At 44.2% G+C, this 26,479-nt stretch overlaps 1 protein-coding gene across 2 annotated transcripts in view; it reads left to right on the top strand.

Annotated features, from left to right (window-relative positions):
- The first annotated feature begins 3,192 nt into the window (after positions 1-3,192).
- Positions 3,193-26,479, top strand: part of SRRM3 (serine/arginine repetitive matrix 3) — a 713,909-nt gene continuing 690,622 nt past the window's right edge. The window contains exon 1 of one of the 2 annotated variants that reach the window (XM_073573890.1): positions 3,193-3,284. The gene's annotated coding sequence lies outside the window, so the exon portion shown is untranslated. Of the gene's footprint in view, positions 3,285-6,950; positions 7,269-26,479 lie in introns of those variants that run through there. The other variant, XM_073573882.1, reaches the window with a different exon arrangement.

Raw genomic sequence — 26,479 nt, forward strand, 5'->3', positions numbered from 1 at the left:
TTTTTGTAAACTGTTTTTAAAGTTAAAAAAAACTTTTTTAATAAAGGTTTGAAACCAACTGGGCATTTTTATTACAAAACACATCATAAATCTGTGTAGTGTGGGGTGGAAATACTGCTGGAGGGGCTGCGGGACACTTCGACAATGGGAGTGTGGAGAGAGGACTGGGATCGTGGTGGGGAAGGAGCAGTTAGAGGTGATGGTGTGGAAAAAGCTACAGAATGGGTGGACATGTGGGAGGCAGAAGAGGTGGTGGGCGGTGGAGTGGAGGGTTGGGCAGGGACTGTAGGAGCAGATGATGTTGATGGAAAGTTGTATGGGGAAGGAGTTTGGTACGGGGAAGGAGTTTGGTACGGGGAAGGAGTTTGGTACGGGGCAGGTTGCTGGAAGTGGGGAGATGTCTGGTACTGGGGAGGTTGCTGGTACTGGGGAGGTTGCTGGTATGTAATAGGAGGGGGAGGATGGAAAGTGGCTGGAGGGGGTGCAGATGTAATAGGAGGGGGAGGATGGAAAGTGGCTGGAGGGGGTGCAGGTGGAGGAACTACAGTGGTGGGAGGTGGAGGTTGGGAGGTAACCTGCTGTAGAGCACCGTGGCACAAATGCATTACATGCATCTGCTGGGTAGGAGATAGTGTTGCCATGCGCTCCACAACAGACCTGAAAAAGGTGTGGTTTGGCGAAGATCTTGCTTCTGAATGCATGGATTGCAGAAGTGTCTTCACCTCCAGAATGCTGGAGTTGATCTGCTGAAAGCCTGCCGAGATTTGCTCTGACAAGACTTTTAGACAGTTCTGGAAAGATGCATTCAGATGCAAGAACTCTGGCGCATAACTCTTTTCCTGACCCCTCTGCCGCTGCCGCCCAGTACCCGCAGGTGTACTAGAGGTGGCAGGGGCAGAAGGGTGGGGTAAAGGGAAAGCGATCTCCTCACCAGCAGCTTCATGTAATGTAGGCGGCCACGATGCTCCTGTGCTGGTGGATGGGACAGATGGGTCGAATGTGTGGGAAGGCTGGGAAGGTGCAGATGTACCGGGGCGGTCGAAGTGTCCCTCGGTGCCGGTCTCCTCAGGGATCGCCTCAGAAGGGTCCAATCGTGCAGGCTCCCGAGTGCTGCTCACCGTGCTGTGGAATAAAGAGAAAAAAAAACAATTAAAATAGTGACATGGTATGGCCCTGGCTGAAAAAAAAAAGTTACATCTAAACATTTTTTTGTCACATGTGGTGTGTAATATTTACCTTCTGGTGAGCATTGTATCGCGGAGGAACGACAGGGCTCGTGCGTACTTGTACTTGCTCCTGCGTCCTCCAGATCCACTCGGGGCCCGCATCTCTTTATTGAACTCCTTCTTGAAACGATCCCTCACAGACCGCCACCGCTTCACAATTCTCTCCCCTGAAACGAGAAAGGACAAAGTGGTTAGTATACAACATCAGTGTTTCCCAAACTCCAGTCCTCATGGTCCCCAGGGGTCATGTTTTCAGGATTTCCAAAGTAAATAGAAATCCTGAACACATGATCCGTGGGGACCACGAGGACTGGAGTTCGGGAAACACTGGTTTAAATCAAGCAACCGGTACTGTATATACTTACGCTCTTTAATCTGGGCCCGAGCTTCGAGGTCCTCCCAGCGGTCCACAAGGAGCGAACAGATTTCCTCCCAAAGTCGTCGGGTAACGATAAGGTCAGCGTGGCGGCGGTCAGCCATATTCCAGAGCGGCTCCCTTTCTCTGACGAGATCGATGAGGTGGTCCACATCGATTCCTCCATCCTCACCGTCAGAGTCGGGAGCACGCTGTGAAGGCTGTTAAAGAAAAAGACAAAAATAACATAATTAGCCTCCACAAAAGAAATGAAATAAAAAGTGCAAAAAAACAAAGCAAAAATATTTATACTTACACGCTGGTGACCGCCGCGTTGCTGTCGCCGACGACCCTGGGAGGCACTGCGAGGACCTCTTGGCCAAGCACCAGATTGGGAAGACTAGAGAAGAAAACAAAAAATGTTATGTCTTTGGATGTAGGCATTTGTTTGCTGTGTGTGGTCTGCAGAACATTGTTTTCTATGTGTTGTGTGTAGTGTGATGTTGTGTTTCTGCGTTTGATGCAAAAAACTTACCAATTGTGAGCCCACTCCAAGTGTCTGTCCACCCCTTCCTTATTCTTCTGGGAGCTCCTCTTCATCTTGTGATTCCTGTTTTGAAATAAAAGGTAATGAATAGACATATATTACAGAGATGATGGATTTTGGAAATAAAAACTTACCGTCAAACGCTGACGATGCGAGGGAGGGCTCCCAGAAGAAGATGTGCTGTCTTCCTGCTGGCCAGACTCCATGGCTGTGGGTGGTGTTCCTGCTGCTGCCATTGCTGCTGCTGCTGCTGCTGCATCTATTGGGCGGCTGTTGAATAAAGAGAAACAAAGGGCCAATGAATATCTTGATATTCCATAGCCCTAGTTTGGAGGAATGGGGGATTTGATAATTACCGTCTCTCATCTGCTGCTGGACTCCCCTCCCGTTGTTCAGCATGCTGCTCCATTTGGGGTGGTGCTGATGGTGCTGCTGCAGATGTCTGCTGCCTTCTCCTGCTCCTGGTTCTTGGCTTGGGTGGCATGTTGGGTGTGACTGAGGGTCCCACTGTCTTGCTTTTATATATGTCTTGTGGGCAGAGCTACTGAGCATGCTCAGACCAAAAAAAACGGATCCGGCCACCGGATCCGGCTGTCGCCGGATCAGGTGCATTGCGGCACTCATAGGCTTTCATTGTATGAAAAAGCCGGACACGCCGGATCCGGCGTGTCCGGCTTTTTCGCCGGAGACAAAAAACGTTACAGTAGCTGTTTTTTCCAGACGCCGGATCGCGTCACATTGCCGGATCCGGCGAAAATCGGATGAAACGCATGGCCATCCGGCTCTATCCGGCTCTAATGCAAGTCAATGGGGGGGAAACCGGATCCGGCATTGCATTTCGCCGGATCCGGTTTTTGTCAAAAGCGCCGGATCGCGCCTGACGGCGAAAACCTGATGTGTGAAAGAGGCCTAAGAGAGTGGTTTTTACATGGTTATACAAGTGACCGCTATGGCAGCTCAGAGCATCTCTGCTGCCTTGACAACCTGGCCTGACGTATCCTGGAGCTTGCGTAACCTGATCATCTCCACGCTTTAATGACAGGGGGCGTTCCTCTATCAGGACATGCGCTGTAGGAAACTGAGGGATGCTGGTGACAGCGTGGTCTTTGTTTTCTGTTTGCCTAATGTGTCTCCTGCGATGGATTATACCGGCAGGGTGAGTGCAGCTGATATTAACCATTGCATCACAGACAAATGCACTTTTTCTCTTATTTATGGTCTCATGTGTATATTTACACTAGACCTATGTATATCTTTCTATTGGATTATTATATGTACACATTATGGAATGACTATGGATCTTTATATGTATTTTTTTTATGTATAATGATGTTAATTAGTAGTTTGGCATTATGGCTATACAAGGTTCACTTAGTCTAAGGCTACATTGACACATCCGTCACATCTGTATGCTTTCCATTTGATTCTTGGGACTAGTAGTTTCATTGATCCATCCATTTCCGTAGCTCAGGTCGGTGAAACTCAAAGAATGTTCTATTCTCATCCGTTTTGCTGATCGGATGCGACCATTAAGTAAAAGGAAAGAAACCGAGAAAATGTACTTTGTACTTCAGTGATCACTCTGAGTATCATCCATTTTAACTGATTCATTGCTAAAAGTCAATGGATCAAAAAATTCTTCAGTAAAACAAAACAAAAGAGAAAAAAAAACAATTAAATTAGGATGTAACTAGGATGACTCTTGGGAAAAAAATGAGTGTTTCCTGAGTGTGATGAGCTGAAACATAGCATGTGCCTGGGACTGTGGGAGTGGATACGTTCACACATTGGTGTGTCACCATCCGAAAGAAATTCACTGATTTTTTTCCCAGGTGTTATCAGAGTTGCATCAGTTTTTATTCTCATCGACTGCTCACAATGTATCAGGCAGGGATGAAACTCGGATGGAGCTCTGAAGTACAAAGTATGCCCTCCATGTTCCATCCATTTTATACCAATCTCCAAAGACTTTAATGGTCGAGTCTGAACCGCACAACGGGCGCACAGACAGGAGACAGATCTGTTTCTAAGTAGATGTGTATGAGTCAAGGAAACTCTACTGTCTGTACACTGTCCCTAGAAGAAAGGCCAGACAGCACTAGGACATGTCACACGATGTGTGGATGTAGCCTTAGTTCACATGAGAGTATAAAAAATAGGCAGAATATCCTCCAGAAAAACGTGATTTTCATCTGTATTGTCCGTGTGCCATCTATACATCATCCGTTTGTCAATGTGTTACATCCATGTGGCATCTGTTTTATACATCAGCAGTTATTAAAATCTAAAAGGCCAGATACAATTTCTTTGGTTAAAAATCACAATGTATCTATAAAGACTGGGTGCCTTACAAATGTTTCACATGGGATTAGATTATTTTTCACACCCATAGATATGGATAGGCTCATCCATGGCAGACATGCTGCGATCTTTGTCACATGGACATTCGGGCTGTGTGAGGAGTGTGTCACCAGGACAGCCCTACTGACTAATATTGGACAGTGCGGACAGTGTGAGGTCAGTTTTATCATGTGACCAAAAATACAGTGGTGTAATCGTATACTAATCAGAGTTGTGGAGTGCTGCTGTCACCCCCTAACCTGTTCCTGTGCATATGGTTGGATTTGGGTGCACCTCCTGCAGTGCTGCTGTCACCCTTCCCCTGTTCCTCTGCACATGGGAAGATTTGGGTCCACCTCCTGGAGTGCTGCTGTCACCCCTTTCCCTGCGCACATGGGTGGATTTGAGTGCACCTCCTGGAGTGCTGCTGTCACCCCTTTCCCTGCGCACATGGGTGTATTTGGGTGCACCTCCTGGAGTGCTGCTGTCACCTCTTTCCCTGCGCACATGGGTGGATTTGGGTGCACCTCCTGCAGTGCTGCTGTCACCCCTTTCCCTGCGCACATGGGTGGATTTGGGTGCACCTCCTGCAGTGCTGCTGTCACCTGTCACTCTGCACATGGGAGGATTTGGGTGCACCTCCTGGAGTGCTGCTGTCACCCCTTCCCCGTTCCTGTGCACATGGTTGGATTTGGGTGCACCTCCCGCAGTGCTGCTGTTACCCCTTCCCCTGCGCACATGGGTGGATTTGGGTGCACATCTTGCAGTGCTGCTGTCAACCCTTTCCCTGTGCACATGGGAGGATTTAGGAGCACCTCTTGCAGTGCTGCTGTCACCCCTTTCCCTGTGCACATGGGAGGATTTGGGTGTACCTCTTGCAGTGCTGCTGTAACCCCTTCCCCTGTTCCTGTGCACATGGTTGGATTTGGGTGCACCTCCTGCAGTGCTGCTGTAACCCCTTCCCCTGTTCCTGTGCACATGGTTGGATTTGGGTGTACCTCCTGCTGTCACCCCTTTCCCTCTGCACATGGGAGGATTTGGGTGCACCTCTTGCAGTGCTGCTGTCACCCCTTTCCCTGTGCACATGGGAGGATTTAGGTGCTCCTCCTGCAGTGCTGCTGTCACCCCTTCCCCTGTTTCTGTGCATATGGGTGGATTTGGGTGCACCTCTTGCAGTGCTGCTGTCACCCCTTTCCCTGTGCACATGGCAGGATTTGGGTGCACCTCCCGCAGTGCTGCTGTCACCCCTTCCCCTGTTTCTGTGCACATGGGTGGTTTTGGGTGCACCTCCTGCAGTGCTGCTGTCACCCCTTTCCCTGTGCACATGGGAGGATTTGGGTGCACCTCCTGCAGTGCTGCTGTCACCCCTTTCCCTGTGCACATGGGAGGATTTGGGTGCACCTCCTGCAGTGCTGCTGTCACGCCTTCCCCTGTTTCTGTGCACATGGGTGGTTTTGGGTGCACCTCTTGCAGTGCTGCTGTCACCCCTTTCCCTGTGCACATGGCAGGATTTGGGTGCACCTCCCGCAGTGCTGCTGTCACCCCTTCCCCTGTTTCTGTGCACATGGGTGGTTTTGGGTGCACCTCCTGCAGTGCTGCTGTCACCCCTTTCCCTGTGCACATGGGAGGATTTGGGTGCACCTCCTGCAGTGCTGCTGTCACCCCTTTCCCTGTGCACATGGGAGGATTTGGGTGCACCTCCTGCAGTGCTGCTGTCACGCCTTCCCCTGTTTCTGTGCACATGGGTGGTTTTGGGTGCACCTCTTGCAGTGCTGCTGTCACCCCTTTCCCTGTGCACATGGGATTTGGGTGCACCTCCCGCAGTGCTGCTGTCACCCCTTCCCCTGTTTCTGTGCACATGGGTGGTTTTGGGTGCACCTCCTGCAGTGCTGCTGTCACCCCTTTCCCTGTGCACATGGGAGGATTTGGGTGCACCTCCTGCAGTGCTGCTGTCACGCCTTCCCCTGTTTCTGTGCACATGGGTGGTTTTGGGTGCACCTCCTGCAGTGCTGCTGTCACCCCTTTCCCTGTGCACATGGGAGGATTTGCCTGCACCTCCCACAGTGCTGCTGTCACCCTTTCCCCTGTTCTGGTGCACATGGGTGGATTTGGGTGCACCTCCTGCAGTGCTGCTGTCACCCCTTCCCCTGTTCCGGTGCACATGGTTGGATTTGGGTGCACCTCCTGCAGTGCTGCTGTCACCCCTTTCCCTGCGCCCGTGTGGATTTGGGTGCACCTCCCGCAGTACTGCTGTCACCCCTTTCCCTGGGCACATGGGTGAATTTGGGGCCACCTCCTGCAGTGCTGCTCCCATCCTCCTGTGCAGAGCTCCTCGTACACATCTATGCTGCGGCATTGCTCCTCGGTTATGTTTTCTACTATAGGGCGATAGTCTCCTATCTTCCATGTACATTTCTGCGCCGATGGAGCGGACATGCTGCGCTTCGCTGCCTAGCTCCTCCTCCCTCCTAGGTGGCACTGTGACGGGGAGCGCTGCTGGAGGCGCTCCGTACCTCAGCCGCGTGTCTATGGTAATGAGCTGTCCAGCACTTCAGCAGTGACAAGGGCTTTTCTAGAGCTTTGGAGGAGACGCATCCAGTTAGATGCTCATTGACTTCCATAGTTTCTCATCCTCGAAGTGCTGAGCGGCTCCTGGCAGCTGCAACATCCCAAGGCTGCACAGCCGGCGGCCCGAGCCCCAGACAGCGGAGCACCCTGAGGCTGCAGCCAGGACCCGGGACCATCCTGCTCCGAGACCCAAGAGCCTAATGGCCCTCTGAAGACATGGGCTCACATGACGGTAAGGCGCTGCAGCCCCGCTCCCCAGCCCCGCTGCAGTCTGCCCACACAGGGCTGATCCCGAGTCATCTCTCCCGTCACCCTATGGAGCTGCTGGGGAACAGATGGCCGGAGCGGGGGAGGGGGCGGAGATCGTCCATTTACACCTGGGAGGGACACGGCTAAACAGCAGCTATGTCACAGGGGGAGCACGGGAAAAGTTCCGGATCACAGACAGGAGCCAGGGGGGCTGTAGGGGGTCCTGGCTCCTAGTTACAGGGGTCTCAGTCCTGGGTCAGAATTGTAATCATCAGTGCTCAGAGACGGTGTACAGTGAGGTCACATCATCTATCTATCTATCTATCTATCTATCTATCTATCTATCTATCTATCCCATATATCTATCTATCTATCTATCTATCTATCTATCTATCTATCTATCTATCTATCTATCCCATATCTATCTATCTATCTATCTATAGAACTATCTATCTATATCTGTCTATCTATCCCATATATCTATCTATGTATTCTATCTATCTATCTATCTATCTATCTATCTATCTATAGAACTATCTATTTACCTATTATCTATCTTTCTATCTATCTATTATCTATCTATCTGTCCATCTATATCTGTCCCCTCTGAAATGTAAAGTGCTGCAGAATATGTCGGTGCTGTAGAAGTAAAATGTATTATTATTATTTTTATCTGTTCGCCATTTTGTCCTTAATCTAGCCTTTTAATCAGCCATCACTGTCCAGTGTGGTTTGTGCCTGGCTACACAGGTCAGAAGGCGTCCCCTGCGTATGACCTTCCCAGTGGTGAAAAGTTCTCCTCGCACGTGTAGGGGCGGCAGACTTGTCCTCTTCCTATGGTGCCGGGCTTCGTTCACCAGTGACCTTCCTCAGCCTGAGCCCCGATGTGCTGGGGAATGTGGTGGGGCGCAGGTCGGAGCTGCTGTTAGCGGCGCAGTGTTAGTTTTACTATAATGAGAATGTGCAGGATGAGGGAATAACACAGATTCTCACAGTGTCAGTCCTAACCCCAGGCAGCCATATACAGAGATGGTTGGTTTACGAGCAGGTAAATATTATTATTGTCATTCTTTTATTAATGACTTACAGTAAGAAAGTAAGTTAGGACGCTGTTTAGTAGCCAATCAGCAACCACAGGGAGCAATCAAAAGAACATTGTTAATAATATTATTCCAATATTTATAGGATCATTGGGAAAATGGTCATCTTGTTCCCAGTGTCATACATTCATCTTCAGTGACTTCGCCATATATACCGGTATATAGCCATGAAGCAGAGCTGGGTTTGCCAGAATATTAAGGGTGAGCTTGACATTTCCCAGAGCATAATTTATTGTGGGGTTTTCTGTCAGTTCCCTTCGCTTAATGAGACTTTATGGGGAGCTGAAAAGAACATTGAAATGACAAATTCAGCTCTGCTGCACCGTTGTCATCCTGCATGTGTGCATGTGATGAACATACCCGCTCCATGGCGCAGTGTAGTCAGTGGTGTGTATTCGCTTACTGCCTTCGTCCTCTCTATAATTGTGATATAGAAGCTCTGCTATCTTGCCCACATGAATGTGTATTGTAAAAAAAAAAAAAAAATCTGTGTTTCTACACCTGGTTGGGTGGGAAAATGAATTTGTACTGTTTATTGTGATTAATACAGACATAAAGCAACTAAATGCTTTCTCTCATCACAGTCACACATTCCTACACAGGGCAGCATTTCTTTATTTCCCTGAGATACAGAGAGTGTTCTGAGGAATATTGCCTGGTGTCCAGGTGTGCAGCAGCAGATACAAGCCATGGAAGATAGCTGTACTGGTATCTGGCTCTTCACTCTGGCATTAGATTCATTGTTCCTCAACTAAGAACCAAAAGACAACTTATATTATCTTCATTACATGTTCCACTGCCTTATTGTTCTTTCTTTCTTTCTTTCTTTCTTTCTTTCTTTCTTTCTTTCTTTCTTTCTTTTTCTTTCTTTCGTTCGTTCTTTCTTTCTCTCTTTTTTTCTTCTCTCACAAGCTCTCTGTTTCTTCGTTCTTTATCTATCTGTCTATCTATCTATCTATCTATCTATCCCAAATCTATCTATCCCATATCTATCTATCTATCTATCTATCTATGCCATATCTATCTATCTATCTATCTATCTATCTATCTATCTATCTATCTATCCCATATCTATCTATCTATCTATCTATCTATGCCATATCTATCTATCTATCTATCTATCTTTCTATCTACCTACCTAGACTTGTATATGTCTAGCTGTACATTAAGTGAAGAAAGATCCTCTTCTGGATTTGTTATGACCGTTGGGGTGCGGTCTGAGGGCTTACACCCTTTTACATATTAATAAATATTTAATATAAATTCTATTTATTTATCTGTACAACTATATTTACCATCCTGTCTGTAAATCGTCTTCCATCTCTGCTTCCGTTTGTTGTAAGGATGAAGCATTATGCCTGTTTAATGGTCTTTTAAATAATAGAAGACAGGTATTGCAATTTTCATCTCAATGTTTGTCGTTATTTTTGCAGACATATTGAGTTTTAGGTTAGTTTGCAATTAAAGGGAATCTATTATCAGATTTATTTGCTCTATGTGCAGGGAATCTGTATTGTAAACAGTAGGGTTAAGTGTCAGGAGAGACTATTATGTCTTGAGCATGTCACTCCTTCCTTGGTAAGTTTTCCTTCTTGTCGTTTTTGGTTGCCTAGGATTGAGCATAAATGAAGGAGCCCATACAATACAATAGCTGTTGGTGAAATGCGCCTTCAGCTGACAGCTATGGCTCCTGACTCTCTATGGCACAGAGCTCTGAACGTGTTTTCAACAAGGAGAGGGGAGTACACCGATGCCAGACACCTCTGGCAGGAGCTTATCTCCCATGAGATGCTGAAATTCCACGTATGCGATCCTTCCAACGTTATCTTCTGGGGAAGAGTCAGAAGCATAATTATTGTGGGTGCGGTGTTGCAGTCACTTCACCTGGGCCCTGGAGCCATTGGGGGCCCAAAATATCCATTTGGCCCATATGAGCAAAATGTTTCCATGGTATTTAGGTTCCCTGTGGGAGATTTTATATTGGGGTCCACAAACTTCAAATTACGCAACTGATCAGGTGGGCCTCCATTCACATTATTAGTCAACCGGTCTCACAGAAATTAGCCTGTGCCACTAAAATAGTGAAGATTGGCCAATATTGCACTAATGTGTATGGCCGCCTGCATTGTATATATACGTGGTAGATATGTTAGCAAAATGTCTGCTACTGTCTCATTCATATTTTGGGTTAAAAATAATTTTAGCAGTTAGGTTTCATTTCAAATTTTGCACCATGTGGTTTTTACATGTTCTTTTTTCTAGCGTGTTTATGCATATTGTTGTCCGTAGCCATAAATCAGCTGACAAAAATACAGATAAAACAGTTACAAAGTTTCCTGTTAGACCGTCAGAATGACCTCAGCGGTGGATTCTGAGGTTAAGATGTCGGCCATTTGCTCTTGTTAGTGCAGCTTTCCTCACAGACTGACCAACACTTCTGTCCTTAAAATGGCCGCTGGTGAAGGAGCATGTGGCCACACCAGTGCATCAGCCTTCTCCAATAGAAAAACATCTCACATGGGAAAGCTGCTTTGCTATTGGAGAAGGCTGATGCACTGGTGTGGCCACATGCTCCTTCACCAGCGGCCTTTTTAAGGACGGAAGTGTTGGCCAGTCTGTGAGGAAAGCTGCAGTAACAAGAGATAGTGGCCGACCTAAGGATCCTAAGGCTGTGTGCACACGCTGCGGATTTTGCTGCGGTTCCGCAGCAGTTTTAGCTGCGGTGTACAGTACCATGATTCCCTATGGGAATCAAAAACCGCAATGCAGATGGTGCGGAATTTTCCGCGCGGATTATCTGCGGTTTTCAATCCGCAGAAAGAATTGACATGCCAATTCTTTCTGCGGATTCCCCTGCGGTTTGCCATCTCCTCCATTGAGGAGATGAAAAACCGCAGGGCAAAACCGCAGAGCAATCCGCAGGTAAAACCGCAGGTATTTTGACCTGCGGTTTCACCTACGGATTTTACAAAATCCGCGCGGATGAATCCGCACCTAATCCGCAGCGTGTGCACACAGCCTAAGTGAGTTCATTGACATTCTCATGAGAAAGTTTAACTGTTTTCTGTCTTTTTATGAGCTCCTCTTAGCCCATTTATAACTACAGACTACATTAAACTTGAATACGCTGGGAAGCAAAAAGCCTGTAAAAGAGTGCAAAGTTGTAATGAAACTAATTGCAAAAATGATTATTTGTCCAAACTACATGTATCTAAAGGGAACCTGTCACCACTTTTTCCCCTTATAAAGTACTGCCGGCATCTTAAAAGGGAATCTGTCGCCTATTTTTTGGCATATAAGATGCGCCACCGCCATCAGGGGCTTATCTACAGCATTCTGTAATGCTGTAGATAAGCCCCCGATGTAACCTGACAGAGAAGAAAAACAAGTTATATTATACTCACCCAGGGGCGATCCGGTCCGGCACCTCCCATCTTCTAGCGATGACGTCCTCTTCTTTGCTTACCATCGCGGCTCCAGCGCAGGCGTACTGCTTTGCCCTGTTGAGGGCAGAGCAGAGTACTGCAGTGCGCAGGCGCCGTACCTCTCTGACCAGGTTCGGCGCCTGCGCACTGCAGTACTCTACTCTGCCCACAACAGCATAGAGCAGTACACCTGCGCCGGAGCCGCGATGGGAAGCAAAGAAGAGGACGTCATCGCTAGAAGATGGGAGGCCCCGGAACGCGACACCCATCGGACCTGGACCGGACCTGGACCGCCCCTGGGTGAGTATAATATAACTCGTTTTTCTTCTCTTTCAGGTTACATCGGGGGCTTATCTACAGCATTACAGAATGCTGTAGATAAGCCCCTGATGGCGGTAGCCGCAGCTTATATGACAAAAAATAGGTGACAGATTCCCTTTAAGCCCTCATTTACAGCACACTAATATGCTGTATGCATGTCCCCAATCCACTATGCAAGGCACAACGAAGAGCTTTTATTCTACTCACAGATGTCATGGTCTGATGAATGTCTCTGGTCTTGAGCCAGCAGCCCCTCTCTTCTTAGGATTGCTGTCCTCATTCCCTACATCTTATGGATGACGCATCCTGCATCATTGACACAGTGATCCTCGATCACGCTCCTGCCCAGGTGCAGTTCTCTCTGCCCTGCTAAGGACAGAGCAAAGCAATGTAGTGTGCTTGCGCTGGCATTACCTTATAGGTCATCACTGCTCTTTGGCCTTTCCTGGCACATGCTCAATACAGTACATTGCTCTGCCCTCAACAGGGCAGAGAAAAGTACGCCTGTGCTGGAGTGTGATGGAGGACACTGTGTGGATGACATAGGATGCGTCATCTACAAGAAGCAGGGAAAAAAGGACAGCAATCATAAGAAGAAAGGAAGCACAGACCAAAGAAGGCCATCAGAGCAGACCGGTCCATCTGTAAGTATAATTTAAACTCTTTTTTGTGCCTTGCATAGTGAATTGAGGACATACAGTACATACAGCTTACTAATATGCTATAATAGAGGGCATAAAGATGCTTGCCATACTTTATATGGGATAAACCTGGAGACATATTCCCTTTAAGTAAAAAAGATGTCCCCAAAAACGACCAACACCTTTAACAGAATCTTGTGTAAAAGCAAATAAAATAGTAATCTCATGACATACCCATCATGAAACAACAGGATTAACTATAGGTCTATAAAACATTGTGTCATAACAAGCCCAGTAATGCCGGGTGCACATGATCAGGAATTGGCGGCGTTTTGGACAAAGCACATGTTCTCTGCATCCAAAGCGCGGCCGTCTATTGAATGCAGGTGATTCCACATTTGTTCACTGAACCGTGCGGATTCACAGCGTTCAATACTTTCTATTGGTGAAATTTCTTTTGCGGAGATAGCATGTCTGCAAGAGAAATTGACATTCTGCGGTCCTAAAAGACACACTGCATGTCAGTCTCTGCAGGTGATCCGCAGTCGCCTGTGGACATATCGTGGACATGGGATTTCTTGAAATATCATCCATTATGCTGTACGCTATGGATTGGAAGGTGCATAACTATGTCCAACTTGCAGCAACTCCGGATCATGTACAGATACTCTAAGGGGCCCCGTCACACATAGCGAGATCGCTGCTGAGTCACAAGTTTTGTGACACAACAGTGATCTCACCAGCGAGATCGCTGTGTGTGACAGCGATCAGTGACCAGCCCCCCTGCCGGTATCGCTGATCGCTCTTGGAAAGCCCTGGATATTTCTTTGATCGCTGGTCTCCCGCTGGCCCTCACGCATCGCTGCGTGTGACAGGCGGGAGACCAGCGATCAGCTGCTAACTAACGCAGGGTTTCTAAGCACCGTGCGGTGCCTAGAAACCCTCTGTGTACCTTAGTTATCAGCGCGCTGATGCAGGGAGCTGGTAACTAAGGTACACATCGGGTTTCTAAGTGACGCACGTCCCTTAGAAACCTGATGTGTACCTTAGTTACCAGCTCCCTGCATCAGCGCGCTGGTAACTAAAGTACACAGCGACGCCGGGCGCTCGGCATCGCTGGTGCTGATCGCTGGTGAAGCTGTCTGTTTGACAGCTCACCAGCGATCACATAGCGACTCACCAGCGATCCTGACACGTTGATATCATTGTCGGGATCGCTGGTGAATCGCTATGTGTGATGGTACCCTAATGTGTTTGCTTTGCCCAACATCAATATCAAAGTGGGGACAGATTTTGTAAGGAAAACTTTCAGTACAGAAAACTAGAGTTTTCAAAAGCACAGAAAGCATAATGAATAAAAAAACTGGAGCATTTACCCTAAGCTAGCAATCAGACTCATTTACCGTATTTTTTGGACTCTAAGACACAGTTCCCCCCCCCCCAAATATTGGGGGAAAATGGGGGTGCGTCTTATAGTCGGAATATACTTACAAATGCAGCAGGGGTCCTCTGTGCGGCGACGGCGCTCTGTGCTGGGGCGGCGGCGGCTCTCTGTGTTGGGGCGGCGACAGCTCTCTGTATTAGGGCAGCGGTGGCTCTCTGTGTTAGGGCGGCAGTGGCTCTCTGTGTGCATGGGTGGCTCCACCGGCACTTTTTCAAAGCCCAGAGGCCACCACAGCTCCATTGCTGCGATGCAGTGGCCTCCGGGAAAATGTCCATTGGGGGCGGCGCATGCTCAGATTCAGATCTCTTTTTCTTTTTTGTGTATTTCTTGTGAATTTATGAGTAAAAAAAAACATAGTGAACATGGTGTTCCTCTGACTGTAATCAGAAGACCACAGAGACCCTTATTCATAAGCCCTTACGCTCATCAAGCATCTAAGTAACCCTTGTGGTGGGGTAACCATATATTTTCTTCCTATAAGTATTAATGGTATTCACTGATATCCGACATACATTGACATAAGTCTTCAGCTTATTCAGTGCCTTGAAAAGGTATTCATACCCTATGAACTTTTCCCACATTTTTTCATGTTATCCCCACAAACGTAAATATATTGTATTGGAATTTTTTTTGTTTTTTAAATGTCTTTTTTTTAAACATTTTTAAAATATTTAAAAAGCTATGTGTCATTTCCATTACACTTCACAAATACTTGCTACTTTGTGTTGGTATAGCACATAAAATTCAAATAAAAACCATTTAAGTTTGTGGCTGTAACGTGAAAAAAATGTGGAAACGTGTATCCTTTTCCAAGGCACTGTATATAGCTAACACCTGTTCACATAAATATGGTGGTTCCAATATTGAATATCTGTGTGACTCACAAAGTCTCACTTTTTAGGCAAAAAAAGTGCTAGTAAAAGAGCCTCCCATATCCACCCTTGTACCCGCTGTGCCAGAAGGCATGGAGTAATGACTTTAGACCTTGTAGGACAGGGGTGGGGAATCTTTTTTCTGCCAAGGACCATTTGAACATTTATAACATCCTTGGGGGGCCGTACAAATTGCGCACTAACTCCACCCACAAAGTACGTCCTGACTCTGGCACTGGGGTCAGGGCGTCATCTTTTATTGCAGTCGCCTCAATGCTCATTAGTGAACGCTGCGGGTTCATGTTCACAGAGCAAAGAGAAATTAATGGGCTGGCAAAATGCAGCTGCCGGTCCAAGCACTCCGGTTCCTGAAACTCTGCCTGGGATTCAGATAAAAGATCATCAAGGGCCGTAAATGACCCGTGGGCCTGAGGGTCTCCACACTTGTTGTAGGGCAATCTGAAAGGAAGGTGGAGCAAGGCTTTCACTATTTCTTGTGTGCAGCAATGAAGCGTGCCCTATTCTGTCATGGCCACCTATTGGCATCGACCTCTCGCGCCTACAGGAAAGCCAGGCATGCTGCAGAATGACATAATAAGAATAATTGCTTCTAGAGAATAATTGAACCGCACAGCAAGTCTAGATAAGACTCTAGGGTGATCCCGACTTAGTGCCTTATTAATAAAAAAAAGACCATTAATTCATCATCATGTTGGTTGACCTGCTTACTATATTCAGCACAGTTTGGCTTCATTGTATGTTACGTATGAAATATAGTCACAGGACGCTTAGCACCCGGTAGAGCTTTAGCAAAAATGTCCTTGTAACTGGAGTGTTATGACAATAGCAGAGCTATGTGGTGGTAATGGCGGAAGATACGGCACGGAAGCTATGAGGTTTAGTATTCATATCACCAATTGTCATCTTACACTTCTATGAATTGACTGATATACATAATATAATATAAGGATGGTTCACTGCTGCTCCTCGTTAAACTTGTAAATGTCCAATTCTGTTTTTTTTTTCCTTACCGGAGGTAGTAGACAAAGAGCTTATTTCTGATTCACCGGCAGGTAGATATCTATATGCTGATGAATGGGAAGTAAGACTACGACTTCAGGATTCGGGTTGAATTTTCTCTGACAGACAATTTGACAATAGGTTGTTACAAAGAATTGTCAGAACCTGGTTCTGATTTATTGCAATGGTTTCATTAGTTATTTGGATTTGCTTTACTTCATATATTTTATTAGCTTTTACTACCGGCGCATTTAGGTTTTACTATATGTAAGGTAAAAATACTATATATAGTATATAATACAATGTGTGCATAGTCTGCATCATCATTTTTATAGGTTTTACTGGGGTCTTTATTATGGATGCAAGGATTACAGCTGTCATCTACTGTACAGTATAGATTAGGTGTGCTATTTTCTTGACAGTATTTATCTCATACAGTGATATCCCATCAGTATATACCTGGTGCAGTATTTTCTCAGCAGTATATATTTTGCACATACAGTATTATTTTCACAGTATACAGTATATCTGGTCCAGTGCATTCTCAACAGTATATGTTTGGTACAGTGTTATCTTAGCAGTATGGTTTTGGCACATTATTATCTTGCCAATATATACCTGATACAATAATATCTTCACACTTTTCTGGAATTGTACAGTCTCAACAGAATGTATCTGATACAGTATTACTGTACCTATAGTATATGTCAGGTACAGTATTAACTCGACAATATAAAACTGTTAGGCTACTTCCCCACGATCCGCAAGAGGAACGTTTTGGGCGTGGCGTATTTTCTACTCTGCACTCATTACCTGTATTAATTGCACTTGTTTGAACTCATTACCTGTATACAAGACACACACAATCAAATCACACTCCTAACATGGCAAAAACCAAAGAGCTGTCTAAGGACACCAAGGAAAAAATTGTAGACCTGCACAAGGTTGGGATAGGCTACAGGACAATAGGCAAGCAGCTTGGTGAGAGGGCAACATCTGTTGGAACAATTATTGGAAAATGGAAGAAACACAAGATGACTGTCAATGTACCTCGGCTTGGGACTCCATGCAAAATCTCGCCTCATGGGGTAAGGATGATTCTTAGAAAGGTCAGGAATCAGCCCAGAACTACATGGGAGGAAATGCTTAATTACCTGAATAGAGCTGGAACTACAGTCTCAAACATTACTGCTTGTAACTCACTACACCGTCATGGATTAAAATCCTGCAGGGCACCAAGTATCCCTGCTCATACCAGCACATGTCCAGCCTGTTTGAAGTTCACCAATGACCATCTAAATCAGGGGTGGGGAATCTTTTTTCTGCCAAGGGCCATTTGGATATTTATACCATCCTTTGGGGGCCGTACAAACTCCGCCCACAAAGTAGATCCTGACTCTGGCACTGGTTTCAGGACGTAATCTTTCATTGCATGCCCTTCAGTGTTCTGTAGTGAACACTGCATGTGTGTGCTCACAGAGCAAGAAGAAATTAATGAGCTGGTGGCAATCAAAATACCTGCCAAAGCACTGCGGTCACTGAGAATCTGCCTTGGGGCTGGATAAAAGGTCATCAAGGGCCTTAAATGGCTCAGGGGCCTTCGGTTCCCCATCCCTCATCTAGATGATAAAGAGGAGGCATAGGAGAACTTCATATGAGCAAATGAGACCAAAATAAAAATTTTGGTATCAACTCCACTCTCCGTGTTTGGAGGAAGAAGGATGAGTACAATCCCAAGCACACCGTTCCAACGTAAAGCATTGTGGGGAAAACAATGTCCGTTGGGGGTGCTTTTCTGCAAAGGGGACAGGATGACTGCACCATATTGAAAGGAGGATGGATGGGGTAATTTGTTGCAAGATGTTGGCCAACAACCTCCTTCTTTCAAGGAGGATATCTTAAGAACATAAATCATACCAGTTCAATTATTATAGTCATACCCAATTCCAAGTGGTGATGGGGGCTATAATAGCGCAGGACTCTCCCATAGCATATAACTTTCACAACATATAAAAGGGGCAAAAAAAGTCCCATAGTAACATTCAATCAAGTTTATTAAATAGACATATAAGACACAACAGAATCATAATAATAATTAATCAACGACAAAGTTAAAAAATTGATGTCACAGATGCAATATACACATAGTCCACCTATACTCTAGTGGTGGGAAGGAATAGGAAACAGCAGCAGAATGGCTAAAAAGTGCAAGTGCATATAGCTAATAGGTATTCCCATATAATAATATAATTAGATGGAGACCAAAACATGAACCATCCCACGCTGCCCACGTATGGATTATAATAAGAAAAAGTACTAATTTAATAAAAAGTCAAGCTGCAGCTACATGGGATGGTGAGAGAAAGAGTTACCACAAAACCACCAAAAAATGTGTCACTGAAAGTGAAAGTAATCACTCTGCAACTTGATAAAGCCTTCTCACCCATGATCACCACTCGGGGACACCGTGTATGCAGCCTCAAGCGCGTTTCACGTGGGCTTTGTCGGGGGGCCGTGGAAACCTCTTCTCTCAGTAATAGGGTTGAAGATAGGTCGTGGCTGGGTCTTCCAGCATGACAATGACCCAAAACACACAGCCAGGGCAACTAAGGAGTGGCTCCATAAGAAACATTTGAAGCTCCTGGAGTGTCCTAGCCAGTATCCAGTCCTGAACCCAATAGAAAATCTTTGGAGAGAGCTGAAACTCAATGTTGCCCAGCGACAGCCCAGAAACCTGAAAGATCTGGAGATCTGTATGGAGGAGTGGGCCGGAATCCCTGCTGCAGTGTACGCAAACCTGGTCAAGAACTATAGGAAACGTCTGACCTCTGTAATTGTAAACAAAGGTTTCTGTACCTAATATTAAGTTCTGTTTTTATATTGTAGCAAATACTTATTTCATGCAATAAAATGCTAATTAATTATGTAAATATCATACAATGTGATTTTCTAGATTTCTTTAAGATTGTGTCTCTCACAGTTGAAGTGTGCCTACGATAAAAATTACAGACCCCTGCATTCTTTGTAGGTGGGAAAACTTTCAAAATCGGCCATGTATCAAATACTTATTTTCCCCACTGTACATCTGACACAGTGTTATCTGGCTCTCTGTCATCATGACAAGTGTATAGGTATAATATCATCATATATCTGGTACAGTATTACCTGAACACATTGTACAAGTATACTGCATATCTGTTATAGGAATATCTCCACAGTAAATATATATATATATAGCACAGTACAGCCTATTCAACATATGTCTGGTACAGTATTATCTTGACAGTATATTCTGCATTTAGTACAGTAAAGTCTATACAATCTATGTATAAGAATTGGGTCACCAAAGTGACGTTGACAACAGACAGTCAAAAGGTTTTTTTTATTATTTCTCTACCTAGAACCAAGGCACTTGGTCCAAGTACTGTATGTTTACTGTATGTACAATAGAAGCTGAAGTACGTGTTATACTCTAAACCAAGGTTATATATATGACAAGGAGCTTAAATAGGTCAGGTTACCCAGCAGCATCTCTTGCCCATAAGATGCCTCAGCACTCAGCGTTCTGCCACTGTTCTTTGCTTTATATTACATGGCACGTTTATGTAAACTCTGGCAATGCAGTAAGACATGCACCGACAATCATGCCAAACACCATCTACAGGGTAGGCCATGTATATGGATACACCTAAATAAAATGGTTGGTGATATCAACTTCCTGTTTGTGGCACATTAGTATATGAGAGAGGGAATACTTTTCAAGATGGGTGGTGACCATGGCGGCCATTTTGAAGTTTTCCATTTTCAGCGCGTCGATCTGGGTCATCCTCGTTGAGAGGCTGCAGCAGCTGGATTTTGTAAGAGTGCCATTTGTGAGTAGCTAATATTCGCCGAAGGGATGTTCGACTGATGCCAGATCAGCGCGGTGAATTTGCAGAATGGGCAGAACAAAAATTGAAATAGGACCCTCAGTTTACACAGAACATTATGTTCGGTGATGAGGCAAACTTTTTTGGGTGTTCAGTTTATATGGATACACCTAAATAAAATGAGAATGGTGACAGTTTTCTTGTGTAGGGTGTCTTGCATTGAAATCTACTGCAATGACCCAGGTACTGCGTTCACCAGACATCAACTCAATTTCTATCCGCTCCTCACGTGTTAACCTCTGCGACATGTCAATGGCTGCAAACAAAGAGAAACTTATAAATAACTCATGAAAGAATAAAGTTACGTTAAAACCAAACACACCATTGTTTTTCTTGTGAAATTCTCAATAAGTTTGTCACATGACCCTCTTCCCATTGGAAAAAATAAAGTTGGATCCAAAATGGCTGACTTCAAAATGGCCACCATAGTCACCACCCATCTTGAAAGGTTTTCCCACTTCCATATACTAATGTGCCACAAACAGGAAGTTGATATCACTAACCATTCCCATTTTATTTAGGTGTATCCATATACATGGCCCACCCTGTAGATTGCCGAAACCACAGACCGGTAAATAGGCGAGGCAACTGGGGCAGGAGTGTAGGGTGCTGAGCAGCAGGGGGCTCCAATAAACCACTTTGTGTTTAGTTGCACAGGCCAAAAAATTAAACCTTTGCCTTGGGTGAAAAGGAACCCATGGTACACCTCTGCCACAGGCATGTTGCAGAAATGTAAATTACTAAATAGAATAATAATAAAATTCTAATTTTTACAGAAACAGTGCTGAGGATGAAATAGCTATTTTGTTCTAAGCATGAAACAACTAGGTTACGGTCTCATATATAGATTCGGTGGATACCCATTACATTAAGGGGGTACTATAAAGCTTGCACTGTACTGCACTTTGGGATTATCGGTGAGGACTGCTCACTAAGTAGTTTAATATATACTAAATTTAGACAAACCTTCATATTACTGAATCTGTCAAAGTGTCTTCAAATAGTCATATAAATCCTAGCAGTGAAATATCATTCGTCCTATGCTGTTCTAGCTGTTTTATGGGTGTAATCAGGGTCTCTGATTTTCCTGTTTGTGATGCTCCTTATGCTGCCGTTTTTCTCTTTTGTTGATGCTTTTATAAATCAGTTTTTATTGTGTCATTCAGTAACAGAGAGAATAGCGTAACTATAATGACATTTGTAGATGGTGCGTGGTGCTCTGTTTTCTCCACATAGAGCTCCATTCTTCTGCTTCAGTTCCTGCTGTTCAAAATACACTAATTACAGTCATATATAAAAACATAGAATAAGAATATTTTGGTGGGGAGTTTTTTTCTTGATTAAAACTTAAAATATTGCAAGAACTTCCTTAGCGGGAATATTACATAATATGTATAAGCTTATATGTGCTGCAAAGAACATATGACACTGGCAATGTTTTCTCACGAGAACGTTTTCTTATGGTAGTGTCATCTTTTCAGTAAGTAGTTCCTCTTTTTGCGACTCCAAGCAGCAGAGAAACAGATTATGGGTCCATCTCCTCTTTTCTAAAATTCAGTCCCCTAGTTTTTGGGAGTCATAATAATCATTAGCTCAGTCCCTTACATGAAATCTAATTTAGGAAGCTACTTTTAAGTTGGCAGTTGCCACCTAAGCTACTGAACTAACCTACAGATGAAGTCTGAAGTCAATAAACCCCCTCATGAGGGTGATTTAATAGTTGCAATTGCATTGATGAGACAGCATTTACACTATGCTGTCTAGTTGCAGTTCTGCAATTGTGGCAAAAAACGCAACTCGGTGTCCCGAGGCTTGCATAACATTGTTATGTCACATGAGCCCTGTGGCCGCTATTGAGCTGCTGTGCTCTCACTTCCTTCAGTTGAACTTCAGACATCCAGAAGAGGTATAAGCAAAGCAGCCCATTAGAGGTCCCTGATTGGTCACAGGGTTCACGTGGCATAACAATGCCCCTTGGGCCCCAGGAGACCCGGCAGTGCGATTACTGGAACAGCTCCGGGACAGGAATTGAGTGTAGGGTATCTTTATTTTACTTTGGCAATATAGTATTTAAGAAGGCGCTGTCCTAGTAGTGGACAAACCCTTTAAGTAATGTGTAATAATCTTGAGATACCAAAGCCTCCGATTCACTGCTACCATATTACATCAGTACAGTCTGTTTTTTTACTGTAATCCAGAGCCGTCATCTACCCCATTGCTCAGGTCAGGCGACTCTTGGTGGGTCCAGAAATGGCGGTCTACACTCAGACGTGTGAAACCAGCCTTATTCTGTTCTTATTTAAGCTGCCAGTTCTCCTGTTTATTCCGCCACGTCTGAAATGTTAACCCTTGCCAACAGCGAAAGACTAACGCTTATGTATTCTTTACTTTTTAATCTATGTATAAATATAGCCTCAATTATTCTAGATTGCGATTATAAATCCTCTTTAAGGAAAGTCCTCCTGGTAAAATTTGGTGTTTATTTTTGAGGTCTTTTCTCTTATGAATAGGAGTTTATTTATAATGAATATATTTAATATGTGGCTGCAGTTTTACTGTAAATCATATTGCAATTAGCTCCCCAGTTTGTAATAGCCGACAGTTTCCTTTATTTCATTTTTCATCAGTAATTTTCCCGCAATAATTCAATTTTCTTATTTCCTGACGGAATTTTTAGATGTACAGCGCTCTGAGCGGACACTGGCAGCCAAAATGCAGGAGGAGCGCTTCAGAGCGAATCCTTCCCCTGCATCAATGCATTGGTCACATATGAAACGTGGCAAATAGCTCTGTGTACATAATGGGACTGAGCCATCGTTCCCGGCCTTCATGACGTAGCTGTGAAATTGCAGTTTTGATGGCAGACTTTATGATCCAAAGCAGAGCACATATTTGCTTCCTTTTGTTGCAAAGCAGCGCTGTCCTCTCGCCCTGTCTGTTGCGTATGCATGTCTTAGATGTGTGTTGCTCCTGCAGCAGTAAATGGTGGAAGAACAGATGGTGAATGTTAAGCTTTTGAGAATCTTTCTATTAAAGGCCGAGCCGAGCAGAAATTTTAAGAAGGCAAGAACAGGTAATAATATAGTGATCTCTCAGCAATAATATATTGCCCATCAAAGCCACCGCCGTATTATGTACTGTTTATTGTAGGAGTAATTAAAACTATGGGGCTATGAATTACCTGCAGCATTGTACCATTTGTCATTTTTCTACGCTTTATATTATTTATGCGGTGAGGTACATATTAATTCAGTGGCAGCAGCTGTTGCTAGGGCTTCAAAGGCGGAGAACCAACTTCCCATTGTTTGCTGCAGTATCTAGTGTCATCTATACTAAGAGATATTATATGACAAACACTGAGGTGGGCATGGTTGTTTTGTACTGTATGTGTATATATATATATATATATATATATATATATATATATATAGTTTCCTTTTACCTCTTTATTGTGAATCCAGTAGTACTATTTTCAGGATCCCTTTAATCGCAGAGCCTTGAAAAAGGGCATTAAAGTGATCTTCCGCAATACTGTAGGCAATGGGGGCTTGGACGCTACAGACATTAGAAGGGTTGTCCATTACTCAGGACCTTCTCACGCTGTGTTATCTCGTCGTATTTAAGATATTTTCATAAATAAGCGTAAAATATGTCAACCTATGTTTACCATTATCATAAACTACAATGCGTTACAAAAAACAATCTCAGCATCAATGTGATATTTGGAATCATTCAAAAAATATTACCGCATAAAGTGACACGTCCCCGAGCCAGTTGTTAACCCACTTACATATATTTTACCCTAGTCCCAGTTACCCAATTTTCTGTATCAACCTTACGTGGCACCATATCGAACGCCTTTTAAAAGTCCACTTTGTTGCCTTGGTCCAGTCTAGAATTTAGCCCCTCGTAAAATCTCATCAGATTAGTTTGAGAGGACCGATCCCTTATAAATCCACGTTGATGTTGTGTCATGAGACATTTCCGGATAGCATCTCTTAAAAATCTGCAAAGGTTTTGCCCACAGTAGAGGTTAAATGTACCAGTTGATAATTTCCAGGCTTAAATTAAGATTGTGTGTCCTTTTTGAGTTTCTTGTATGGAATTTGTAGATTTGTTTTTTACTCGCTTTAATCTCAGCACTATGGTAATTTCTAGCATCCAGCAATACATCAGTCTGATATGGCCTCTGAATTTTCTAACAAAATGTGTCTGTGGTATACAGAGTAGGTGCCAATAGACAATTAACTTTCATCTAAAATAAAGGCCTGTCTTGTTTTCTATGGGCTGCCGCACATTTGTTTTCCAAGTAAATAGCCCCCAGGGACCTTTGAAGCTTTCAAGAAGTTCTGATGCTTTAAAAGAAAAATAATGAAAGGAACATTTGCACCAACATTTTATTTTTCTATATGTATCACTGTATAGGAAGACCGAGCACATAAAATATCCTTAACATCTCAACCTAGCGATTTTACGTTTTTGCACTTACTGTATGTTTTTTCTTCCAGTAGCCATAACTTTTTTTTCTTTTAAAGTCAACGCAGCCACATGAGGGTTTATTTTTTGTATGAATCTTTGAATGACAGCATTGATTTTACCATTCAGCGTACGGGAAAATCGGGAACAAATTCCAACTGCGGTGAAATTGCAAAGAAAATCCACCCATTCTGCAATTGTTTGTTTTTTTTTATTTCTTTTTGCAACATTCATTGACTTGGCAATATGATTCTCTAGGTCTGTACAATTACTGTAAAATGAAACTTGTATAGTTGTTTTATTTATGTGCTAAAAAAAAAATGTTTCGGTCACCAATTTTCCAAGACCTGTAATGTGTTCATTTTTTCGTTAATGGAGCTGTGTGAGGAGATGTTTTTTTTTGGCAAGCTGACATATTTATTGATCGCACTTTGGAGTAGATATGACATTTTGATTGCTTCCTACTGCATTGTTTGATTAAAAAAAAAAAATTCAGTTTTTTTTAATGCTATTTACCGATCATGTTAATTAATTTTAGATTTTGATAAATCTGACTGATATGGATGATGTGACATCACATGTTTATTTTTTAAATTTTTTATTTATTTCTTTATTTTCTTTTTAATAGGGAAAAAAAGCACGGGTGATTAGAATTTTTACATTTTTCTATTTATTCATATGTTTAAAAACGCATTTTCTACTTATTTTTGTACTTCCCATTGGGGACTTGAACATGCCATCATTTTATTCACACATTGCATTTTTGCCACATTTTTTCATGCTTTTTACAGCACCAGCAAAAGCTATGAGATTTCAGAAATCTTATGCACACACATTGTTTTTTCTTACCTGACTGAATTGGAAAACTGCTGCTTTTTTTTTTTTTTTTTTTTTTTAAACTGCAGCATGTCACTTTCAGCTTTTTTTCACCAATACAAAGCAAAAACTGCAGAAAAAAGCAACAAAAACACTATCATCAGTGTTTTTAGTAGAATTGGGCGAATTTGTTCGGATTTGGTTCCGAATACGATCATTAGCGAATATTGTTTTTGCAATATTCGTCGAACACAGCCGAACGTCATTAGAGTTAATGGGAGTAGAAATTACCCAATATGTTCGGAACCGATTATCAAACATACATTTGGCACGAATAGAGTACCAATATGGCCCGAATATGGCAAACTCAGATTCGCCGACGGAATCCGAGCAAATTCACTCAACAGAGGACTCCGCGCAGCCTCACTGACGTCGCTGGCTGACCTGAGGTGAACTAATGAGCGTGGGAAAAAATGCACAAACTTTCCCACGCTCATTAATTCATCTCCGGGCAGCCAGCGAAGCTGTGCAGAGATGAAACAATTCATTCTGGCAGTGGTTTACATGGTTTATCACAGTGATCAAAATGAATGAATGGAATCTGCAGCCGGCGGGCACACTGCTCATGCGCCCACCATTTTCTAATATGGCGGCGCCCAAGGTCCGGGACCACGCGACATCGGGAGCGATAGCGGCACTCAGTAGGTAGGGCGTGGTAGGGGAGGTAATCGGAAGGCGGGGGAGCGGAGGGAAGGCGGGGGAGCAGATGATAACAGCAGCGTCACATCACCGCTGTCATTCAGTGGCGGGGGGGCAGATCGCCCCCGTTAACCGTGGGGGGTCGGATCGGTGTCATCAGCCATGTCAGATGCTACTGCACAATCTGCCATGGCTGGATTGTAATATTTCATCAATTTTCATTGATGAAATATTACTATCGCTCTGATTGGCTGTTTAACAGCCAATCAGAGTGATCGTAGCCACGTGGGGGCGAAGCCACGCCCCCTGTGGTGAAGTACAAAGCCCCCTGTATCTGCGGGTTGGGTGACCTTTCAGTGACCCCGGTCACCCGACCCACAGGGGGGCTTTAAAGTCATGACGCCACATAGGCGTCACTAGTCATAATGGCACAGGTTTTCATGATGCCTAT

The sequence above is a fragment of the Dendrobates tinctorius genome, unplaced genomic scaffold, assembly GCF_039654945.1.
Source record: "Dendrobates tinctorius isolate UK_male_01 unplaced genomic scaffold, ASM3965494v1 ptg000007l, whole genome shotgun sequence".
Classification (NCBI taxonomy): Eukaryota; Metazoa; Chordata; class Amphibia; order Anura; family Dendrobatidae; genus Dendrobates; species Dendrobates tinctorius.